At 38.0% G+C, this 24454-nt stretch overlaps 1 protein-coding gene and 1 long non-coding RNA gene across 3 annotated transcripts in view; one reads left to right on the top strand and one right to left on the bottom strand.

Annotated features, from left to right (window-relative positions):
* csmd1a (CUB and Sushi multiple domains 1a) overlaps window positions 1-24454 on the top strand; it is a 120726-nt gene that overhangs the window by 91457 nt on the left and 4815 nt on the right. The window lies entirely within an intron of this gene.
* LOC107837722 (uncharacterized) lies at window positions 1064-24454 on the bottom strand. Its single transcript, XR_001663767.1, has 3 exons — window positions 24337-24454; window positions 3911-3918; window positions 1064-1074 (listed from the first exon to the last, which is right to left on the bottom strand). It is a non-coding gene; the product is annotated as an uncharacterized LOC107837722 (long non-coding RNA).

Genomic DNA, 24454 nt, shown 5'->3' with positions numbered 1-24454 from the left:
GTGAGAAACACAATAACCAGAATTAAAATCATTCATGATACACGATAGCCCTCACCTTCCCTTATGATTTTATCTGCCAATCAATAAGAGCCTAAAAGCCTTTGTGCTCGACTTTATTAATTTAACTCTTGAATTGAAAGATCAAGTTAATAATTAAGCTGTAAATTAGGTTATTTTTAAATCACTTTTGAAACACCCTGTTGTGAAAACTGACTAGTAAAAAAAAAAAAAAAAGCCCTCACAATCTCTCAATACAATTACATTTTTATTAGGGGATTTCCCCTGCAAGAAAGTGGTCATTGATATTAGATTTTTAATTATTTGTCACAAAAGCTGCTGGCTGCTCATCTATAATTTCCAGCAGCCAGGTCTTACTTAGCAAGCAGTGGCGTGTGTTTAAAACACACGTCTACATTATGCCAGCGGTAATTAAACTGTACTAAATTTGGATGTTCGCTATAGGGCCAAACAACAAACGTATACTGTCAAAACATGACACAACTTTATACTAATTTGCTGTTTTGTTTGATCCTTGGAAATAAAAAAAGATAAAAAAATCTCCTCAGATGTGCTCAGAAGTCATTAAACATGTAAGCTAGAGAAATGAGCAACCAACTGAGATTTAGACTCTTAATTCCATTTAGGATTATGTGGATGTGAAATTCCACGTGGAACTAAATCCTGGAATCAAGTGTATCCAACCTTAAAGCAAAGCAGGCTCAACACAAGACATGCTTCTCCTTGTTCTTTTTCGTCAAGTAACCTGCTTCTGCTGCACATATCTGATTTTTTTTTTTTTTTTTGGCTGCAGAATGCTCTAGCTGATGCTGAAAAACAAACAAACAAAAAGACGTTAACTGGTTGAAAATAAATACATTTTGACATGTAAAAATTAAACACTACTTTTATCATTAGTAATTTCTTTTCATCTTGTAAAGTACTTCTGTCGCATGAATTTTCATAATATTTTTGCTGCATTACAACCACACACCTGATTGTATTTCACTGGGATTTTTATATGATAGAACAACACAAAGTTGTGCATAATGAAAATAGAAGGTCACTAAATTTTAACTTTATTTTTTTCTATAAATAAAAAGCTTAAAGGTTGGTCCCCTCTGAGAAAATATCTAAATAAAACTGCTGGTCTTTTGGTATCATGTCTGTGCCAGACTTGCACATCTAGAGATAAAAAAAAAAAAATGCTGCTACTTTCCAGCTTATAGCTTAAGTCCAGTCAGATTGGATAGCATCTGAAAATGCCGACTCTCATGCAATAGTTCCCTTTTATAATATTTATGGAGAGTTTGACAAATTTGTTTTGTCAACAGACTTTCCCACCTGAACAATAGACTTCTGCACTTCCTCTAAATCTAATGTATGACTCTTACCTGCTTCTCTGATTAGTGCTTTCTTAGCCTGTCACTTCGGCTGTCATGTCTTGGTAGGTTCACAGTTGTGCCATGCGTATTGCAGTTTTGGGTGATGGGTTGAACAATTCTCCATGAGCTATTAAAAGCTTAGGATATGTTTTTTATAACCCAACCCTGCTTTAGTCTTCTACTGACCATTAACCTTAATCTGTATGCTGTGATGTGTATAATGCTGCTTGTTCATTCGATGTATGTTCTCTAACATACATCGAATGCTTTCACAGATCTGTTGTATTTACGTTGAAATTAACATGCAGACAAGTTTTCTATTTACTAATTACGTTACATCTAAGCGAAGTTGGTTGTAGCTGATTTAAATGGGACTGAATACAACTGCATACCGAACATCCACGTTAGATTTAGGGAAAAAAAAAAAAAAAAAGAAAAAAACTTTTTTTTTTTATTTTTTTTTGTGCTATTGTTCCCCCTTTTTTTTTTTTTTTTTAGACAACTATCACAGCACCGATAATAAAACGTTACCAACCTGCTTCTATGTATGAAAGAGCTTTTATTAAATTTCAACCTGAGTGTTAGAGAAAGGCCAATAAAAGAAGGCCCTTCATGAGACCGCCGGCATGCCTGACCTAGAGGCCTGTGACAGTCTGTTATCGAGGTGTGAAGAGTCGCAGATGACATGGAAGGATCTCAGTCTCACTCAGCGTAGATGTCTTCAAAGGTTCGAAAGAGCTGTCCTGGTAAAGTGTTCGGCTAAATGAATCATTCTCTGTCGCGGGCAGATATATTTTTGTATCAGGTGATGACGTTGCCTTTCACGAGACACTTCTCACAAATGGGCTACGGGACACGTCACTTACGGTCAAGTGTCAGCCTCCAATTTTAGCCGCTGTTAAGAAGTAGCATCTACTTCTTCTAATTTAGAGCATCTAAGTTTTCAGTTTCTGATGGAAAAAAAAAACTTTTCCTGTTGCATTTGGTAATTAAAAAAATGCAAAAGAGAGAGGAGAAACTGGTAATATACGGATCTGAAATGTGGGTCAGGTTTGTGAAGGAGCTGTTTTGCTCCTGTTTTAATTATTAGGAGTTAAGTTTTAGGTGAGGTAATTGCTAGATCTGTCAAGCACCACATAGTTACTTCATACACTGATGCCCAGTGCTGGCATTAGTAATCAAAGTGTTAATGGTAATGTACTGGTTCTGTCAGAGACAAATGGGTTTGGACCTCATTTGTCAGGAACCTGTCTCTTAATATAGACTTTGTCAAGAAACATAATGCTTAAAAGCAAGCGATCCCTAAACAATTACTAATAAATTGTTCTTCCTCATGATGGGGAAGTAATTGGAAGTTGATGTTTCTGGATGTACTGACAGGTAAAATGAGCTTGGTCAGGATTGAGCAGACAAAGTGGTATAAAATGCTTTTTTATCACCAATGAGCGCAGGGCTCTGGAGAACTACTGTTTTCAGCCATTGTCACAGTTTGAAAATCAATAAAATATATTCCCCTCTTCCCTGAATTTACTTCCATCCCCCATCATGATGGACTGGAGTCCAGACCATTTAGTCACAGAGCAAATGGCAGCGTACCCTCCACACTGGTTCCCAGTATGTTCAGGAGTTTATTCCTTGAAAATGTATCCCTTTGTGGTTATAACTACACTGAAGCTGCAAATAAGATTGCCATATTCTAAGATGAAAGTGGAAGTGGTGAGCTAACATAAAAGCATTGTTTAAAAAGTAGTACCATGGCTTATGCTTCGTATTTGGAGTTCCCTATAACCAGATTAACAGAAAAACTTTCAGCTTCAAATCAGTTAATAATCAGTCCATGTATACCTGCACTATAACTGATCAATACATGCATATAGGCAAAACCTGGAAAGCAAATTGAATCAGTTTGTGTTTAACTGGCGATGCAAATAAAACTGTGCGTTGCGTTAAAATGTCTGAGGCCCTGAATGGAAGGTGTTGCTACACACACACACACACGCACACGCACACACACACACACACACCACCTTACCAAAGAAAGCTTCCGTAAAAATCAGTAAGTCTACAGCTGTGTTGGTCAATTAAAGAGTTTATTTCTCACCAGCAGCTGTTTTTACTGTTTCATAGTCTAGTTTGTCCATCAAAACAATATCCAAAAACAGGTTCAATAGTAACAGTTTCTTATAATTTTGTTGTCAACCAACACCTGTTTCCTGATGGAAATTCCTCTTTCATTTTTATACAAATTCTAGATAAGAAAATGCCATATTTGAGACATAACCAATCTCTCATTGCTTTTAAACTGGATGCAAACTTTAATGAAATGGAGAATAATTACATATTTTAAAGAACCTGTGGCTAGCTATATGATATAATATAATATAATATAATATAATATAATAAAATCATGCATTTATTGCATCTCAGCTAACCAGTTCCAGCGTCTTTTCGCATTCTTAACTCAGACTTGATTATATTTTTGAAAATGCTCCATCAAGAACAGGCAGAGGATGCAATTCACTTCTCACTATTATGTCTCTAGAAATAAAGGGAGTCATCCGGATGTTTGGTCTGTTGCTGAAAAGCAATTCTCTCATCATGTGAAATGAACTGTGCTCGTTTGGTTCAGCAGGCATCATTTTTAATCAACCAGCTTCACTAATCAACCTTTTCTTGGACAATCCAGTGGCTTTTAGGCCTCAGATACCCCTGCAGAGTTAATGTAAAAAAATTTTTAAAAAAATGAATAGAGTTGAATAGACTACAAAGGGAATCAGAGTTGGATTTTGGTGCTTTCCATCCGATTACTGTTTTACCAGGCGACATCCATGAGAACGGAGGCGAAGCGAGAAGGTTTAAGATGCTCTCTGTATCTCTATTGGTTTATTAGGATTTTCTGTTCATCCAAAATAGCATGGGATGATGTTAGGATTGCGTTCACGTGTGTTGTTGTTGTTGTTGTGTGTGTGTGTGTGTGTGTGTGTGTGTGTGTGTGTGTGTGTGTGCATGTTCTTGTCAGTAAGGAAGATTTATGGCCCACATCGACACAATCGCCCCACTAGTTAAGCCAAATTACCTCTGCTGTCTCATTTTCTCTCGCTTTCTCTTTTTCACCATTTTGTCTCCCTCTTCCTTTCGTTCACACCCGCACACACCCAACCATGCTCAAAGATAAACATGAACACGGCCACGGGGCTAAATGATAATTTAAAGGTCAGAACCATTAACAGGAAAATTGTAATTATCAGGACTTTGATTAATATGGATAGCACACATTCACACGATTGTCCAGGCCCACAAAATATACAAGCACAACTCACACAAACCATTCTCTCTCTGCCCAGGTTCCGACCCGTATAGTCTCCATACCACTGTGCTGTTGCAGTCTAAGCAAAGACCATCTCTGTATGATTTGTCAGTGTTTTTCCTTATGAAACACGAACCCTCATAAAAGTACGTGTGTGTGAAATTTTCACATTTTACTCACAAATTTGCCTTTTATGAAATAAAACATTTTTTTCCCCCATTTGTATCTCCCTCGCACACGCCCTTATTTTGCATCTTCAGGTAATTTCTGACTGCATTACGAGCAGAAGTTGGAATTTGATTAATTCTTGCTAAACTTAAGCCAAAAAATGTTTCAAGTGGCCTTTGTTTTGCACCACGTCTCACACAAATCAACAATAATTAGAGTAAATGATGCATCATCCTTTTTGAGGCGACTCAAAAAGTGTCGATGGCAGCACACTCCTTAAATACAAGGGAGGAGAGTCCAAGTTAAACGAAGAAGAAAGCAGGACATTGTGCGATAAAAGGCAGAATTGAGAGTTAGTTATGGTATTAATGGATCTGGCCCAACCTCCCGACCTCACTGTATATGTGTCGCTGGGGTCAAGGACTATAAAAAGACCTCAATAACAAAGGTGTAAGAAGGTGCAGAGACAAAACACTTTAAATTGGACCTACAAAGAAAAACAAATGCTTTGCAAGTTCAAAGGCAGTTGGTCTAAAATCCCAAAATGATAGACTGAAGTAAATCAAGACGCGACTGAGGTTGCTGTCAAACTGTTACAGATCAAGGGTGCAAAGGCAGGATGAAGAGAGGCTATGTAAAGAAAGATGTACTACAAATGTGAGGAGGGAAAAAAGGGCGGCATGTAGTCGGGGGGACGATTAGACAGAGGTGGCAATAATTAGCACAGAGCAGACAGGATGGGTCAACCCAAAGATTGCACACGAGGGAAAGTCAGTTTTTGCCACGCTACAAGAAATTAGGTAAATGACAAAACAGTTTTGGAGGACATTAGATTCTAATTTCCTACTGTTGCCACTGAAACCATCTCAACTAAAAACCATAAACATACCAAGTAATCCTTCATTTGAAGCACTTAAGTTTCCACAGCTAAATGAGATGCCCCCTTAGCATCCTAATAGGTTATACATTTGACTGATTTCCTCGGCTGTGGTAGTCAAAAGGTGTGGTCAGTTACACTTCCACATCCAGCCTGGCTGGTTTGGAACGCTTTATTTGAAAGCTGGAATTTTATTTCCAAAGTCATCTTTGTCTGTTAAAATGCGTAAGACGGATTATGTAAAAGAAAAAAGAGAAAATATAGTTTTTCACAGCCGTATCTGGGTTGCATTTTACCCATTGGATTATTAAAAGAAAAATCACAGTTGTGCCCAGTGAGGAACAATGGAAACTCATTGCCTGAGTCACCTGAATAGAGGATAATAAGGGTAATCTGTGGGATCTGGACAGTCGATTCATACATATCTATAATCTCTTCATTAGCAGCAGCTTCATAGAAGTCATTAGTCCTTATTTCATACGTCACATTAAATTTCAGCTTTTGATTGTGCTCAGCGAAGGCTGTTGAACAGAGAATATCTTGCCATCGGATGAGATTTGATTTTTTAAAAATGACATGGCAGAGTGTTCTTATGTGCTTTTGCTCTCAGTTCTAACAAGGTTATTTGCAAACCTTAAAAACAAACAACAAAAAACAAAAAAAAAAAACGTAGCAACAATCGGAATAGAAGGCAGAACTACAGCAAGTGCTGAATTTCAACCCAACATGGTAATCTTGCTCGGTCCACCATCACGCATGTCTTAATGCACTTCTCAAAATGTACTCTCTGCTCTGCTAGAGTTAATGACTAATGTCTGTGATGGACCCTGCCTCACTGGAATAAACAGCCCATGAGGAAAATGTGTGAGAGAGGAGGGCAATGCTCAAAAGTAATGACAGGTATTTTGTTTTCAACTCGGTGAGTCTAAATTGGATAGAGAAGGGCATTATTCTCTGCAGGTGGTACATTTGACCTTCACAAGAGCAATTATTGTCCTTTCATCAAGAAGAAAGTAAGAAAAAGGGGATAAAGAGGCGCAAATTAGTTTTCACATTTGAAAATCCTGTCATACCTCGGTATGAATGTCAGTGCTGACTTTCATCCCGTTCTGCTTCAAGAAGTTTGATATGAGATGATAAACTGCATCTGGTTAAGTTGAAATGGGCGCGTGTATACTTAAAAACTCAGCATTCAGTAAATGTTTGTTTTTCTTTTTTTTTTTTTAAAAAAAAAAACATTTTTCATTTCTCTTTGCCTGTGATTTTATATTTTTGGTATTTCCTTTAATTTCCCACAGTTTTTGTGGAAAGGAAACAGAAAAATTTAACAAGTGCACGATGAACCATAATGACCAAACAATGAACGATATGCTACATTTAGAAACTTTCTATGTTCCTCAGGGCTAGTATATTGACAAAAATAATTATTCGCAACATTCACTTTGGAGTTCACTGGAAGATTTGTTTGCCAAATTTGTCCTAAAATTTCTGCAAGACCTTGGAGGAGGACAGTTTTGTAAAACGGCAGTTAAGCATGCATGTGGAGAAGAGCTGACGCATCCGTGTTCGTTTCTGCAGACCTTATTATCGTTTCTCTGTGAAGTGTCACCAGTGTGGATTTTGTTCAACTAGTGGCATTGCTATGGACTCAAAACCAGTCATCATGGCTGGCTTATCTGCTGTTCTAGATGTGCTAGAAAAGAAGCGCAGCAGTTTCAATGGGATGCTTTTTGCATCACCTCCTGCTTCTTGTCCGAGACGCATGGTCCTCTCAAGTTCTCTCCCTTTGATTTTCAACTCAAAGGACATATTTCCAACTCTAAATTCTTTGATGCGTATACAGTATCTTTGTGAGAAGGAAAAATGTCCACATGTCCCTCAACAAGCTTCATTGTTTTTGCTTAAATCAAGAACAGAACATGAAGACACAAATGTTGCTTAGGCGCAAAGTGAGGATGACGTACACCACACAACGAAATGAAAGCACAAATTGTAATTTGTGAAGAAGTGGTACTTCACATGGTAGCCATCTGCCCCTCTGTGCAGTATTCTCCTTTAATGAATTAGGCATCACAAATATGTATGGCAGTCACATACAAATAATTCAATTCATGATACTGTTGAAAGTAAACTTGTCCGTTTAAAAACCACACCAAACTACGGCGCGTTGCCCAGCGGCTGTGGTAAAGTCGAGGCAAATTTACAGAATGTCTAATTTGTTTATTTATTTTACTAAATATATCTTCGTCAAACTAAAATAACCTCACCCCCCATTCTTCCTGCAGACGACCTCCCTTTGTCAACGAATCCAAAATAGTTTCCGAAATAGAGACGTGACTAGAGATTAGAGAGACTGCAGGAAGGTTCTAATGCAGAAAAGGGGACCGAAGGTGGGAGAGCAAGAAAATAGTTGAGTGAACATAAAAGGAAGAAACGACACTTATTTCATCAATGTAGCAACGATGGAGAATAACTTTGTGTTTTCCATGCATCTCTAATTTGGAAGAAACTCCAGAAAAAGAAAGCAGCTTTACGCTTCTCTCCAAAAGCATGGCGTGGATGTGTGATTCAGACCTCCTGAGTCGTATTTCGCTGCAGTGACTGTTACAAGTCGTTTGGGGGGTGTATCTCCATCAGCTTTGAACATTTTTGCGCCCGTTATTTATTTATTTATTCATTTATTTTTTTTTACAGAATGGCTTAAGCTATGTCAGACTGAATGGAGAGAGTCTTTGATCATCAATCTCCATAGATTTTAATTTGAATGTTGGTCTGATCTCTGACTGGGCCATTCTGAGAAATAAATATACTCTGATGTATTGTTGGTCTCCCTGCATGGTTATGATTGTCCTGCTGGAAAGTGAACCTCTGCCCGAGACTGAAATACGCCAAGAAGCTATTCCACCGTCTCATGAAACCAGAGTGCAATATTAAAAACATTACAGTAAAAATGCTGGTCCAAGACTAGATAAAATTGGACCCAAGGCAATTCCCTGAATGTAACTTCTGGTTTCAAAACCAGAGTGCTAATCCCAAGTTAGCTGCCTTAAAAAGGAGCTCTGTTTGTGAGTTTGATGTCACACCTCAGGCTTCTGAGGTCTTGAACTTGACTTGCCCACTTTAAGAGTATCAGGACTGAAAAACATGTATTACATGGATGATGTGATGGAACATGAGTTGCAATGCCTGGAAGCCGCAACGCATGCGCAAGTGGAAAAAAAAAAAAAAAACACCACAAGCGAGACACGTGCATATCACGGTATGTCAGAAAAAGTCCGATCTGGTCACGCCAATCTCCTTCTTTAGAGCGCTCTTCTTCTTCTGGCTCCCCTTCCAGTTCTTGCCCTGACCTAGTTTGTATCTCCAATCTTCTGCAACACCAATTTTTACACCTGGCTAAGTCACACCAACCCACAGACACGCGCAGGACGCAGTCGCGAAACCAGAGACGGAGCCACAAACTGAACTCACACAAGCTGCAGAAACGCACAGAGGCATAGAGAGAGAGAGAGAGAGAGAGAGAGAGAGAGAGAGAGAGAGAGACGTGCACGCTCCGCCCCAAAGGCCCAGGAGGAAAGTGCAGACAAAGGCCATGGGAAACAGCGGTGTGTGTGATTGGTGTGAAAATAAACAAATTTGGTCTTTGATGTTGGGACAATATTTGCAAGAAATCGAGAGCACTTTTCGGGGAGGAAAAGCAGGGCGTGTAGACGTAGATGTGCTCGCGTGCGCCTCGGTGTTAAAGGGAGTGGTTTGTGTGAGCGTGAATCGAGGTGTGTTTACCCCTGAGGTAGTGGTATTTCATCTCCTCCCGCATCAGTTCTGCCCTGTAGGCGGTAAGAGGTGCGTGTGGAGTGGTGTGTGTGTGCGTGTGTGTGTGTGCTGAAAGATCCAAAAAACACTTTACCAAGGTTAAATAAGACATTAAAGAAGGGGGAAGAAAAAAGGATATATATGGGTATCTTTAAGCAGCAACCTTACAAAAGGAAGCACACTCCTTGAACTTGAGAAGTGACGTGGATTTGTACTTAGTCTCCTTTATTTCAGTACTCTAAAAATCTCCAGTACAAGCAATAAAAAAGATTTCAGGGAACAAACAAAAAGCAAAAACCAAGGAACAAAGTAGACAGATCAGTGATAAAGTTGTTTAAAATTTTTAAGTAGGTTTGGGTGATTAGAATTGGAAAACATTACAAAGCACTCTTCATTTCACTATATGAAGATAAAACGACAGCAAAGCCTCCAAGAGGCCCTTTGTGGCCATGTAGGAGAAACGGCAAATAGGCGAATGTGCTTTGTTCAGTAACGTGGTTAAACAAAGTATTGACACATGTAGTCAGAGAATACTTTGGAATCTCGGTGGTTAGTTTTGTTTTGTGTATTTAGTTTTGAGTCATTGCATATAGGGTTCTGCGAGTGCCTACAGTCTGGATGCAAATGTTCACATTTTTTAAGCTGTTTTTGTAAAAAAAAAAAAAAAAAAAAGACAGAAAAGATAGGAAAGGAAGGGGGAAACAACATGGAAAATATGCATAAATTATCCCAGCTTGTAACAGTCCCTTTGGACATGAATTAACTTGCAAATAAACCATGTCAACTTTCCTGCAGTGTTGTTTTTTTTCTGGTCTTGTAAACACATTTCGGAACAGCTGGGGGTCCATCAGGTGTCCAATTTGGCGTAAAATTTAGCTGAAAAAATTTTAGTGAAAATATCTTGCTTTGATTTGTGCATAATTGCAAACTCTTGCACATAAATTGTTAAAAAAAACAAAAAAAAAAAAACACCTACTGGAGTTCAAATGAGTGCTTTAGAGGCGAGGCTTTTAATGGAGGTTGCAGGTTTTAATGCCATACACTTTTAAGAAAATTTACATTCTTTTCTTTCTCCTTGCTTAGCGATCAAAATGCCGTATGAATGTAAATTGATTGATGAAATTTTGGAAGAGAAAAGGTTTTAAAGTGTTCACTGAAGATCGATTCTGACAACCATCTCTTACCAGAATGCATGTAAGTCGGAAACCCTGGTTTGATGCACATTATCCTCGTTTCTTTTACCAAATCTGCCTCGGGCTAAGGTCTGCTTTGCACAAGATGCCTATAATTGACTCAGTTTATTATTCTGCTTCTCTCTCTATTTTTTTTTTATTTCCATCTCAGTCTCTTTATTAATTAAACCCCCCACTTCCAACCCATCTGCTTGTCTTTCAGTTCATCCTGTAAAAGTCATTAATTCTGATCTGCTCGGTTCTTTCCGTTTAGACCGGCAAATATTACGGTGTAATTGTTACTGTACTGTGAACAGTGATGTGTGTCAGTCATAAGCCAGATCTCATGGCCATAAAGATCCTTCGCAGCTAATCGGAGATCTCCTTTTTGTCACAATGTTGACAGGTTGTTTTTGCAAGATGTGTTAATCCACCTCAGGGTAAATTGCTTTTCGCCTCCTCTTTCTGTTAAAGTGGGAAAATGAGTTTAAGGGCAGTAAATCTGGAGAATCTGTCATTAATTTATTTTTATTTGCCTAATTAGGCCACTTACTTAAGGTCATCTTCGATGTTGAACAGGAGTGAACATAAAAACACAAATGTGCAAACAAAACATATTTGAAGTTACATCAGCAATATGGCTTCAAATGTTGCCGACATTGAATCCAGCAACATTTTCCTTGTGTTTGGATGTCTCATCCATATGCAAACGATGCTTGCAGTTAGGAAGAACAAAAAGTCATATGTGTAGTAGTGGTTTTCTAAGAAAAAAAATATTCATCTCTTGAAGTCTAACTGATTTTTGTTCAGGAATATTGCTCCTGCCATATTCCCATCGACTTTAAACAGTTTCCTTGTTGCTGCTGAAGAAAACTGTTCCCAGAGAATGACAGTGCCACCACCATGTTTCACCTTGTGGAAGGTGTGTTTACACAGAAATTTGTAGTACTATTTTGGCTCGCAACCTCCAAACGGGACCAGAGGCCGTGTTTCAGCAATAGTTCTTCTTTCGTACAGTCCATAAAGATTTATTCAGAAACTGTTTTCTCTACAGATCCTGCCACCCGAGCTGCGAGTATCTGCAGCTCATCCAGAAGTAGCATGAGGTTTTCAGCCTTTCCGATTAACGCTGTCCTTACCTGACCGGTCTGTTTACGGGAGACCACCATGTCTCTGTAGATTAGAGTAGAGTTGCGCCATGATTGTTTTATTTTCAGATGACTGATCGAAGAATTCCCCATGAGGTGTTCAAAACCTGAGATATTGATTCATGAACCTAAACCTGCTTGTTAACATTTTCACAATGTTATCCCTGACCTGTCTGCTGTGTTCCTCTGACTGCATGATGCTTTTTTGTTTACCGGTGTTCTCTAGCAAACCTCTGAGGCCTTCATAGAACCAACTGATTTATCCTGAGATTAAAATCACACGCAGGTTTTTTGTTTACTTAGATGACTTCTAAAAAGACAGTTGACTGCAGTTTTGTCTAATAGCATCAGAATGTATGGAGATTAATGTTGCCTTCATTTTTAACTTTCAGTACCAAATATTTTCTTGTGTGCAGAAATCTTAAGATTTGTTAGACCTTGATGTCTTAATGTCTCTTTTTAAGATCTCTGAACGTTATCGATTGTGACCATCCTGTGCAAAATGTTAACATGCTGCTATAATATTGTAGAACTGTTGGTGGCTAAATAGCATTGCCCCCAGGATGCCTTGTAGTCCCCTGACACATATGTGCAGTACATACAGACTCGCTCAGACGGTACCTCAAGGGCAGTCACCCAGGTGTTGGGAAGTTTTTTTTTTTTTTTTTTTTACCTCAGGGAATAGATCACTATGAAGAGCCCCAGAGCCAACCCACTGTCCCTGGAGGAGGGGATGGATACACTGGCTCACAATACACACAGATTAAAGAGAACAAGACAAAGGTAGAGGAAACGATAAAAAGGATGTGAAGAAAGGACAGTTTGGGATTGAGTGTACGTAGGAACACAGAGGAAACAAGGAGACAAAAAAAAGATTAAACGAAAAACAAAAAGGTTATTGCAGTACTGTTTTCTACTGGCTGATCTGAACCCTGCGTTGAATGCTTTCTAGGAAATTTAAAGCTGTGTGAAAGCATTCTCTCTAAGATTTGGTCAAGGGTAGCAGAAATTATGCCAGATGATCAGTAACGCAAAACGCTAACTTCAAAACATGTCTTCATGAATACATTGGTTTTCAACCTAAATTCCAACTTTTCCTCATTATAAGGGGATATAATTAATTTTTAGACTCTCGTGGGTCCTGGAAGCTTTCACAACGCTTGTTTTTTGGGGGGGGTTTTTTAAAAGCACGTGGCATTCGTCCACACAACAATTTGTTGATTGACTCCTCTAACCCTCCCACCATGTCTCTGGAATATTTTGCAAAGTGAATCATTTTTCTTTCTTATTATGAGGAAATATCCAGATGAAGCTGCTCTAATGGGAAGTTTTTACTTTGAAGAATGCACTCATCAGTGATCTGTGTGTGGACGTGGGATGAAAGAGGAATTATCCTTTTTTTAGTGTTGCATAACACAAACGGCGGAGATGTAGCTGCTATGACTCATTCACATGACATCCCTGTTATCCTGGTCTGCTTTTACAACAAAAAGTAAGAGACGGAGGTGTTTTCACTTGGTTAATCTTGCCATTTTAAAATCTTTTCACATCATGGGATTATGGATTTTCAACTTTCTAAAGTGCAGTATAAAGCTTCATCAGCGTGAATACTTTGCTGATACTTTCCTTGTACCTCATGCAGTAAAGGCATCTAAATTATGGACACGTTTTGAAGAGTGTTAATGGGAAGCTTTGTAAAATGAAACAAGGAGCATTTCCACACAAACATATGTTGGAGAGTGCAAAATTTTGAGATTGGCGGAACAATCGCAAAACAATAGTACGGTTTGAATCAAGACTCCTATAGCCCAGGCAAAGTCCAGATCCAACTTCAATTGTTCAAATCATAGACTGAAACAATTTCTCTCTTTTATGAGAGACATAGGTTTACAAGTAGGCAAAATTCACCAACAGATGATGTTTTAGCACCTCGCCACTTTGTTGTGTTGCACCATTGCTCAGAGCTGGAACTCTAAGTTCAGCTTGACAGATGGATTTGAGTAAAGATTAAACTCACCTTGGCTCTGTTGCTTGGCCCTAAACTTGTCACTCTGTGTCCCCGTTTCCAGTTGTGTGTTTAACTACTTTCAAATATATTAGAAAATCTAATCACCACCCACGAGGTGCTGCAGAGCGACCCTTTCGCCACTCTTTGCTCCTGTCATTTAGTTAATTTCTCATGTGTGCATACACAAACAGAGATGCACGTCGTTTAAGATTATTCGAGTTCTGGTAACGCTTTTCAGTCCCCGACCCAGAGGGAAACTAAAAGAACAGAGAAGAGGCTGACAGGTGTAATGATACATAAACGCTCCAACACAAAGAGCATTAGAACAATGCTTTCCTCTCTGCTCGGTTGCTCTCTCCATTATCCTTCAAGGCAAAAATACAAGAATTCAATTAAAAAAAACATGTAGTGACCTTAAAACATATGCACATGCATGGACACCCACAAGCTTGACATATCAATTAATCACTGTCTGTCACTTGACCATTATAGCCTGTGTACCCTCAATGGGCCAAGGGAATTGTATGAATATAGACTGTTATATGAAATGTCATTCTGCTATAAATGGCCTCGGCTCGACCCGTAGCAGATTGTTTCTCAGTTGACGTCTTCACGCCAATATTAGCATGCAGTTCTGCAGATGGAGTATTTACGTAGAAGGATATACTTTGTCACATACTATGGACAAGCAATGGATGAAACAAAAGTCAAGCTTACTTTATAACCTGGTGACTATCTGACTAGTTGCAGGCAGTCGAAAAGCCCTGAAATTTCACTTTGAGATTATCAATAAACATAAAGAAAGCCAGACAGTGGCATCACAGCTACAATCCTAAAACACAGTGCTGAATTCAACAACCTTGGGAGTGTTTAATTTCGCATTCTGCAATGCAAATGTATAATTTGGAACCGGAGTGTATCAAAGGGGAAGTTTTTGACGGTGTGACAGGTGCTGATGTTCCAGAAAATGTCCTTTCCTTGTCTTATGAACCCACCTATTGTTCTTTTCAGTGTGCGAACAAAAATTACAAAATAGAGATCTGATTCTCTTGACATTAGAAACGAAAGTTCATCAGACGGGAAAAAGACAAAACTGTAATAAATAAAAGCCTCGTTTACAACACTTATTACACCCCAAGATAAGCATTTCTGACTCAATGTTTCATGACATCTGCTTACATGCATTGTCTCGGTAGCTTAAAGACACAAGAAACCATTTTCATTCCCTAAAGATCTAGAGTACATTTCAAGGTGAAAACATTTCATTTGACTGTACTGCACTTCATGCTTATACGCTTACTTGGAGTTTTCAACTGTGCTGAACTTTGAAAATGTCTATAGGTTTGCTGTTTCTATGAATGATAGATAAGGTTTATTGTGGCAGAATAAATAATCAGTGCCTCATCCCAGTCTATGGTTTTCAAGATTTTTTAATGTTTCTACAGATTTCAAAGTTGTATGTAGGTATTATTTTTATTTTTTTTCCCCCCAAACTTTTCTGTTTTAGTTTGATCTGAACAAAGTTAATGACATGGTGAAAACCTGTGGTGTTATGTATAAACTCTAAGCTTTAAATTTGATCTAATTCAGAACTTTATGAAGGCTCTTATACATTTTAAATCTGATTAAATATTTTTGATGTACGGAGGATATATATATTTTTTTTTACAGTCACTATGTTCTGCCTATTGCTGCTGCTGCTGCTCCATAATCATCTAAATAATTCCGAATGCTCTTGACTCCATTTGCAATTATTTTGTCTAAACATCAATTTCAGTGTAATTTCCAGCCTTTGGTAGATATAGAAAATCTCTAAATTGCACCATTTTCCTATCTGAGCTGAACAGCCATATTATGTTTGTATATTTCCGAACACATTTCAGCGAGTTTAAGTGCTGTGTCTAATATTGTTTTGTCCTCTGTCTTCACATATGACACACAAGTCACATCTCTCATATTAATTCTTCAATATTACTTCTTATAAATTAAATAGGATAGAACAAATCGCATTTAGAAATTAGCAGCATTAGCACCGGAACGCTAAGCCACACTTATGCAAGCACACACGAGAGTCTGTCAGCAGTTTCATTATTAATATATGTCCTATATATGTGTATGAATAACCAAATAAATCTGTTCATTTTCTCATGAGGTCTCTTGCTATATTTAAGAAAGGACACCGTTATAACCATAGACAATATACCATGCCTCAGTGCGTACAGACCACACTCAGGGATACATGGTTGTTTACTGTGATAAAACATGAAAAATTTATAACAATGGAGCTGACCTTTACAATAACAACAGAAAAGTGGGGGAAATGTTATCTCCACCTAACAGGTGCTTTTGAGGGGGGAAAATGACATTATTGTAGCTGCCTTTTTGCAAGAGGCAATAGTTCAGTTTTTGTTTTTTTTTATGCAGTGAATTAATTAAACTGAACATAATTATTTTTGTTAAATAGGTAAAACATAAGCCCCCAAATAGAATGAGCACGTGCATTTATTAATTTTCACCATGTGTCAAACGAGAGAGGCAAATTATTATAAAGGTTCCAGGGACCAGACCTACAATGCAGAAAAAAGCTCCAATGCACAAGTAAGCCGTTTTTAATTGTGAAACAGTCTCCATTTCAGTGTTTGTACTTGTGTGTCTGCTCTGATGACATTATTAAATGGTAAATGACCTGCTTTTTTATAACTCTTTGTCAAATCCGAGGACTCCAAGGCACTTTTACACCACAATCTGTGAATTCAATTTTCTGTTCAGTTTATATTACATCATTTCACAACCAATGTCATCTGAAAAGTCATTTCAAATTTATCAGACATGCATTCCAATTGATCCTTGTTGTTAAACAGTGAGTCAAACTCAGTTTATTATTTAAATTAGCTTAACAAGTTTTCTGTCATTGCATCAAGTCATTGACTGATGCAGTGGATGAGCACGTAGCAACCGTGGACATGTGCTTGGGTTGCATCACTGACTTTACAGAAGTCCTTCATATTAAGCAAGCATGTAGCAACAGTGGAAAGGAAAACCTCTCCTTTAACAGGAAAACACGTCCAGCAGAACCTGCCTGAGTATTAGCGTCGTTCTGCCACGACCAACTAGATATTTGAGAAGACGGAGCAGATGCACAAAAAACATACAGAAGAACTGACATGAGAAGTGATATTGGGAAAATACTTTCAATCAATCTTCGTTCAGCTGCAGTGATAAGATTGTTCAAGATTTCTTGGCTTGATTCACCTTCATTCACACACATTTGAATAACCCCACCATGACATAAGATTTTATCCAATATATCATGTCATGTTTTATTTTTAATAATAAAATTCATAAATATGTCAGCTAATGTTGCATAGAAGAATATCTCGGTTGAGCTAAATCCCCTACCTCAAGATGATAATGGCACCTTTGCCTCAGACAATACTTGTAGGCCTTACATAAAAAAAAATGACATCCCTGTAAAGACTCCTAAAGTGACAGAATAGCAGCGTTTGTATGTGTGTCTCCTTTAACTTCATACTTCTTAACCTGCATTTTTGCTCCGTCTCTTGCTGATCCATTTCATCCTCACCTTCCAACTTGTCTTTCCACATCCATATATCTCTGTAATGACTGTCCCTTTAAGGAGCTGTCAGTCCCGACACCTCCCTTTAAATGCCACAAGACACATCCAATCTATCTCTCACCTATCTACAAAATACAGGTGTGTGTGCATACAAGCACACATACTGTTTGCGCGCTTTCTACATTAACAGGCGTCCCTTCCGGGATGTGCATTTATATGACCGCTTTTGTCATTGTGTGTGTGTGTGCGTGTGTGTGTGTGTGTGTGAGAGAGAGAGATGGGTTTCATTGGTAAGTGATGGGATGGCCAACAGCCTAAACAAGCTTTAGCTCAAGGGGGAAATGCACACTATCTATCTAACTGCCTGCAACAGAGAGAGACTGAGACAGACTAAGGGGGCAGAGGGACAGGACACTCACTACATTTATCATTTAATAGTGGGAACAAAAAACTCCTTTTGACACAGTGACATGGAATTGTGTTGGGAACGCTATCAAGAAGACACAAAAGGTAAACAAAAATTGTCCAGGAATCAGAAATGCTGTTTTGGTTTTACTGGCATAAATAATGTATCGTATTCATCTTATCATGACTGTGTATGTTATTGTTCATATATTATTGCATTTAAATGCATCCACTATGCAGTTTGTAATGTAATGGACTATAATGAGACCCCGCCGGCCGGCTAATGTTCTCTGAACACTATGTCCAAAGAAATTGGGACATTATTTAAAATGTATACAAGTGGTAATGATTCAAAATAATTACAACAGTGAAGAGTATAGTTGCAGAAAGAGCACAGTTTATTTTGTATTTACGCATTTATGTTGGTGTGAGAAAGATTTATTTTTTTTCTTTTTTGGGGCAAAAAATAGTTAATCCACCGTCTAGCCTGTGTCGCAGGTTCTCTCTTCGGGCTTGAACAGACGGCGGCGATGGCCCCCTGTCAACTCCAAAGACAAACCTCCTCCTCTTCCTTCCTCCATGACGCACCACAAAAGGATTTATCATCCTTGAACATCACAGCTACGCTGAAAGGGATAGCAAGTAATGGATGTTTGCGCTACTGGATGCCAATAAGTGTGACAAAGTGAGAAGCGCACAGACTTGCAGCATGACGCTGGGCGCAGACAGACAGACATACGGGCAGATACACACTGATGGCTCGCGACGAGATAAACGAAGACGACAGCTGAAGCATTTTAAAAAAAATAAAAAATTCACTAAAATCTATTCTTTCGCGGGTGCACGTTCATGGGCTTATGTGTGCAACCGGGCGTTCTCGCAGGGAGCTATCTGTAAGGAGGACCTGTTTAGACTGTCACTCTGGTGTCACAGATTGCCTCCGTTTAAGCATATCTGTTTGAGGGTAGATGAGCTTTACTCTGCCCTTTAGTAACTCTGCGTGTATGTGGTTTAGAGGTCACCGAGCCACAAATGTGTCCTTTCATTTATGATACAAGATCCTCTGAGTCAGCGAGACACTTTTAGGGCTGAACAGAATCCAAATACAGGGGCAACGAAGGCACAGAATACTTATTTTAAACAAATATGCTTAGATCATTTGTAGTAGAGTAGAACAAAATGTTTACCCACATGAGCAGTGTTGAGTAAACGCTATCGCATGGTTGGTGTTTTAATTTGCTGACAATGGGCTGTTATAAGGCCTGCTCATGCTTTTTTATTTCCATATTCAGATGCCATTTGGGTTTTTCTAAACTCATTTATTGTGCTGTTGTGTAGTGTGGCACATGCTCCTTTAACAGGAAGTGGAAAAACTGGATAGCAGATGATCAAACAGCTATGAAAAATACAACATGACTCATCAGAAAAACTCTGCTGGAGAGGAATAAATAAAAATCTCTTTGAAACAGGTGAATTTAAGAAGAAAATGTTTTTGCTGTGGCTCAGAAATGGAGAGACATTGAGGACATGCACAGCTGACACACATGGTGGCCACTAAAAACTCACCAAACACTTTTGATATCGTAAGCTGTGCAACAACAAATATTCATTGGTTTTCATTTTCTAGTCTTTTTTTGCGAGCAGGACATTGTTTCTGAATTTTAGTTTTTTTTTGTTTTGTTTTTTTTTTTTAGATTAAACGCTTTGCATAATCTGTCTTTCATTTGTAAATTGAAATTTACAAATGAAATTAAGACATACAGAACATATGAAACCACTATTGTTCTATTGCAAACGGTTTCAAACCATAGCCCTGTGTCAGTATCATCTTGGTATTAATAATTGAGGACAAATAAATATTCCTGCTCTATCTGACCTAAAGTGTTTTGGTAAGTCTGATGATTTGAGAATGGGTGAATTTGACTCCTTGAAATGCTGTTTTAGCTTCCAAGATTTCAAGGTGTATTGTTTAAGGAACATAATACGATGTTGCTTTGTTACTGAAAATATTTTATAGGAAGATTTTTATAGCAAAAATGTGGATTTCAGACATTTTTGTCTTACCTCAACACATCCAAAAGAAAGAAATGAATTTAAAAAAAAATCCCCGACAGATGTTTTTAGTCTTGGATTGTCCTGGCCTCACAGTGGGTACATTCATTTAGTGATTTTCCTGTCACCGTCTCTGGGGTATATTAAAATGAATGTTTCGGTTGCAATCTCTCTCTCTCTCTCTCTCTCTCTCTCTCTCTACATGTTATTCTGATGAATGGACTGGGTCATTGAGAAAGCTGGAAGGGTGACCTGGACAGTGAATCTGCTTGTGCTTGTGCATTTCTTTGTGTGTTTTTTATTTTTTTATTTTTAGTATGACTAATTTAATGGATAGAGTTCCACTATGATCAAGGACCCTCCATATCCCCCCCACCCCCAACTGCATCTCCATCCCTTCTCAAACCCAGACATGCACACTGAGTTACACACATAGATCAGGAGGGCTAGTGAAACAGTGATTTATACGACACAGCAATGACTATTGACCACATGTAATGTAACCTGAAAAATGATTTTGTGTGCAGTCGTGTGTGTGTGTGTGTGTGTGTGTGTGTGTGTGTGTGTGTGTGCCACTCAGGGAGGTGTTGTTAATCAATCAGTCACTGGAGACCCTGAACTTTGAACACCCATGAAGGAAATAAATCTACTGGACATGAAGATGAAATAGAGGGATGGAGGGGAAAAGAGGGTTATCGACCATTTTCTTACCATAGCATTAACTTCTAACCTCACTCTTTATGTAAATGCGAGCGCGTCATTTTAATATTACACAGAGATGTGCAAGTACGTGTAAATAAACATTACATTTCCTGAAATATTCAGAGAAATTGTCGATTAAAAGTTGCCATTTACGTAGATTGCACAACCTTTACACAAAACGTTCAGATCGGTCATCAGAAGCACATTTAATGAACATAAATTGGATAAAAAGTACATCACCAGCAGCTAATTTGAGCAAAAGATATGTGGAAATAAAACAGCTCTACATACTTATGATTACAGTGAATAAAGGTTGTAGTACCACAAAAAAAATCAAAGAGTTCATTATTTGGAAAGAAAATGGCCAATAAATGATCAAGAAACGTTTATGAATTATTTTTTAATGAATCCAGACAGAACTGATAAACTTCAGTCAGGACTCTTGGTTGTTTATTTTCTGCAGGCCTTATTGAATATAATAATCTCAGAAAATACCTGATAATTGCTTAGTGACTGCCTGCATTCTACAAAAAAAAAAAGATCTGCTCATTGAAGAAAGTTTAATCATAATACTCATAATGCCTAACTTTTTCCAGAGAAGGTGCTAAATGTAGGTTTCCACATGCCTTGTTGATGTTTTACATCTAAAGATAACCAATAAAGAAATGATTCGGAAATAAAATCCATTTGCAGAATAAAATAAAAAAAAACACACAAAACTTGAGTAGAAAAAAAATGCATCCGCCACAAATGGTGTTACAGCATAATTTTTTTTTTATTTTTTTATTTTTTTTTTATGATGTTTAAGGGTTTAAATCTTACTAATGCAAGCATTAAGAGTCCATGAAACCCAGAGTATGAGACAAAGGGCCAAGACGTTCATTAATAAATGGTTTTTGTTTCTCATCCTTGACCCCCTAATGTGCATAATTGCAGCGTTTCTCCTGTTCAAGACACTCAGTTCAAAGTCTGGGGCAGCTCGTTGTTGTACTCTGTGGAAACCCTGGTCATGACCTATTAGCAATAAATTGGACCAAATGTTTGAGCGTGAAAGATCTAAAACCTGCGCGGTGGGAGGTCACCAGCAACGGAGCTGTGAGACACCGCTGTAAGACAGATTTGTCAGATCCTCGTATGAATATTAACTGCATTTTGCATGATGAAACAATATAGAAATAAAAGAAACGGGATGATGAAGAAGATGAAAGTTAAACAACCACACAAAAATATTGAAACATTTCTTAGCTACATATCAGAGGTTTGGTTTTCAGAACCAACAACCTGATGCGTCTCTTGAAGAAAATCTATTGATGTATTTCTGATATTGTTTTAATTGCGCAAACTATAAAACGACTGTTTCGTGGTGTTACGACAATGACGATCTGTGAAACAATCTTTATTAGTATTCATTAATTCATAACCAAAATCTTCTGGGCCTGTTGTTGAACTATGGGTGTAAATGGGACCTATTTAAGGAAAAGAAAATTAAAATCACGTCTCATTTGGCATATGAAAATCCAATATCTGGATGCTTTTATAATTCTGTAATTGTTTCATACCATATTAGTCATTCCACATCTGTAGAAAACTTATTATAAAACACAAATAGGCAAGCCTAAACCTGTGTAGACGTGCCATTACAGTTGCCTCTAATCCAGTGGAACAGCAAACACAGTTTAAGGTTTAGGCTTCAGCCGATCATTACCTTTTTACAGCCCTATAGGAATTTGACAAACTGAAGAAATGCTGTAAATGAAAAAGTAAAAACCCTTTTCTTGTACTTAATTGTATAATTTGCTTTTGGATGCAGTTTATGTGGAAAATCAACATATGTGCAACATTATTTCTTTTGGAAATAGTACAACCCAGTGTGCTTTTACACAACCTAAAAAAAAACCTTGAAAATCTCCAAAACTGTGTAGTGACCTTTGTAAAGACTGACTACACGGTTTCACATCAGATAATAACCTTTGTTTGCAGGTGAAAATTGGGTCTGATGTAGGAAAAGGTTGCTTAAACTATACAGCAAAAAAAAAAAAAGACACATATTCCCAACTTGTTTTACAATCATAAAACAGCCGACCTAAATAACTTCTCTTTGTAATTTTATGTTTTCCATGCAGGCTTGTTTTGCGTTTGAAGTAAACACACAGCTATATCCTTAAAACTATACCACTTCTTGGGTTAAAATGCCATAAAAAAAATATGAGACTATTATCATGATTAGTGTATTAAAAACTTTTTGCTTTACTAAAGCAGGGGCGCAACACATCGATCGCGGAAGGTTTTGAGTCGATCTCGGCATCAGGTGACAAACTGAAACGCCGTCGGGACGCTGAAACCAGCACGTCCTCCTCTGACTCGCTAAAAACGTTTGTAACTTTATGAAAGAACAACAATAAAAATTAAAAAAAAAAAATCAACAAAGCGTGTTCAAATTAATGACCCAACAACAATAATAATGTCAGTAATTATTGTTTCAGTAAGGTGTTGCGCAATTCTGTGCGTTTCGGTTCCATTACCAAAATAACTAGCAGAGCAAGAGTTTAAAATTAACTAATCAACCACCGCTGTGTTCAGGGGAGCGCTTATTAATAATCGCAAAAATAAATATCAAGCCTGCAAACCTAATATTGTAACGGACTGAATGTTATATTTTTAATGTAATCTCGGGTCGGCTTGTGGAGCGCAGGAGGTTGCCGTGGCAACGGGTGTGCTTAAATGACGGAGAGAGAGAGAGACGGAGAGTAAACGGGTGCGAATGGTTTTGAGTTGATCACTTGTTCGGGTTGTTTTGGGTGTAAATGGGACCTTTTTTCATCCAGTCAGTAGAAAACTACTTTTTACATCTGCAGAGGAATAAATGGTTGAGTAACTGTGATGTCCTTAGGCTCTTTGGATTAAAATGACCCCAAATCATAACACTTCCTCTCCTGTGCTCAAAACTTAATGAGGTGTTTCTTTTCCTCATTACTGTTCTCAGTCCTCTCAGTGCCCTACCAGCAAACCTCCTCATCACTACAATACACACAAATATTAACATGTTTGTTGTAGTAAAAGATAACATCCACCTACCGTCCTCGTTTTCCTTTCATCTCCACCGTACAGTGGTTAAAAACTGCAATGTTATCTGAAGTGAAATTTATCAAATAATTTATTGTCTGTTATCCAGTGCTTGTGAATTTGACACAAATAGTTTCTTTCTTTCTTCCCTCTCTACCTGTTTTTGACAAGTGGTTGAGTTTTCCAGGATGTACTCTGGGAAAACGAGTGTCTTACATCTGGATGCTGTTATTGATTTAAGTTCATGGTCAAGTTGAGAACGTTTCCAATAGGAATAATGTTAGTCAATATAGACGCTCCACTGTGTTTTAAATGTCATAGTGCATGTCAAAATAGGCTGTAAGATAAACACAGTCTGAAGATGTGACTAGTTAAATCAATTTTCTAGTTGTTGGCAGTACCATCGGGAGTGAAATGAAGGGTGAAAAGTTGGAAAAGAAGGGCGTTTATTTGGTCCCGTAGAAAATAAATAAAATTAAAATGAGAATATTTATCTTTTTGCATATTGATTTACATTTCAAAGGTGAAATAAAACAGACCTAGAGGTTATTTACGTTCAAACCACCTCAGATGATTAGCTCACAATTTAAGTTAAGTCATTCAATTTTATTGTGTGTGTAGTTACTGGGGTCACAGTTAATTGTTTCTGTGACTGCAGAGACTGGCTCCAGTGGCCTTTATCTGAAAGTAGTTCGACATGAAAGAGGGTTATGAGAGAGGGGGAAGACATGCGGCAAATGTCACCAGGCCAGGAATCAAGCCTGCGACCACCGCCATGAG

Source organism: Poecilia formosa, unplaced genomic scaffold (genome assembly GCF_000485575.1).
Source record: "Poecilia formosa unplaced genomic scaffold, Poecilia_formosa-5.1.2 Scaffold169, whole genome shotgun sequence".
Classification (NCBI taxonomy): Eukaryota; Metazoa; Chordata; class Actinopteri; order Cyprinodontiformes; family Poeciliidae; genus Poecilia; species Poecilia formosa.
This window is presented reverse-complemented; position numbering and strand designations above follow the sequence as displayed.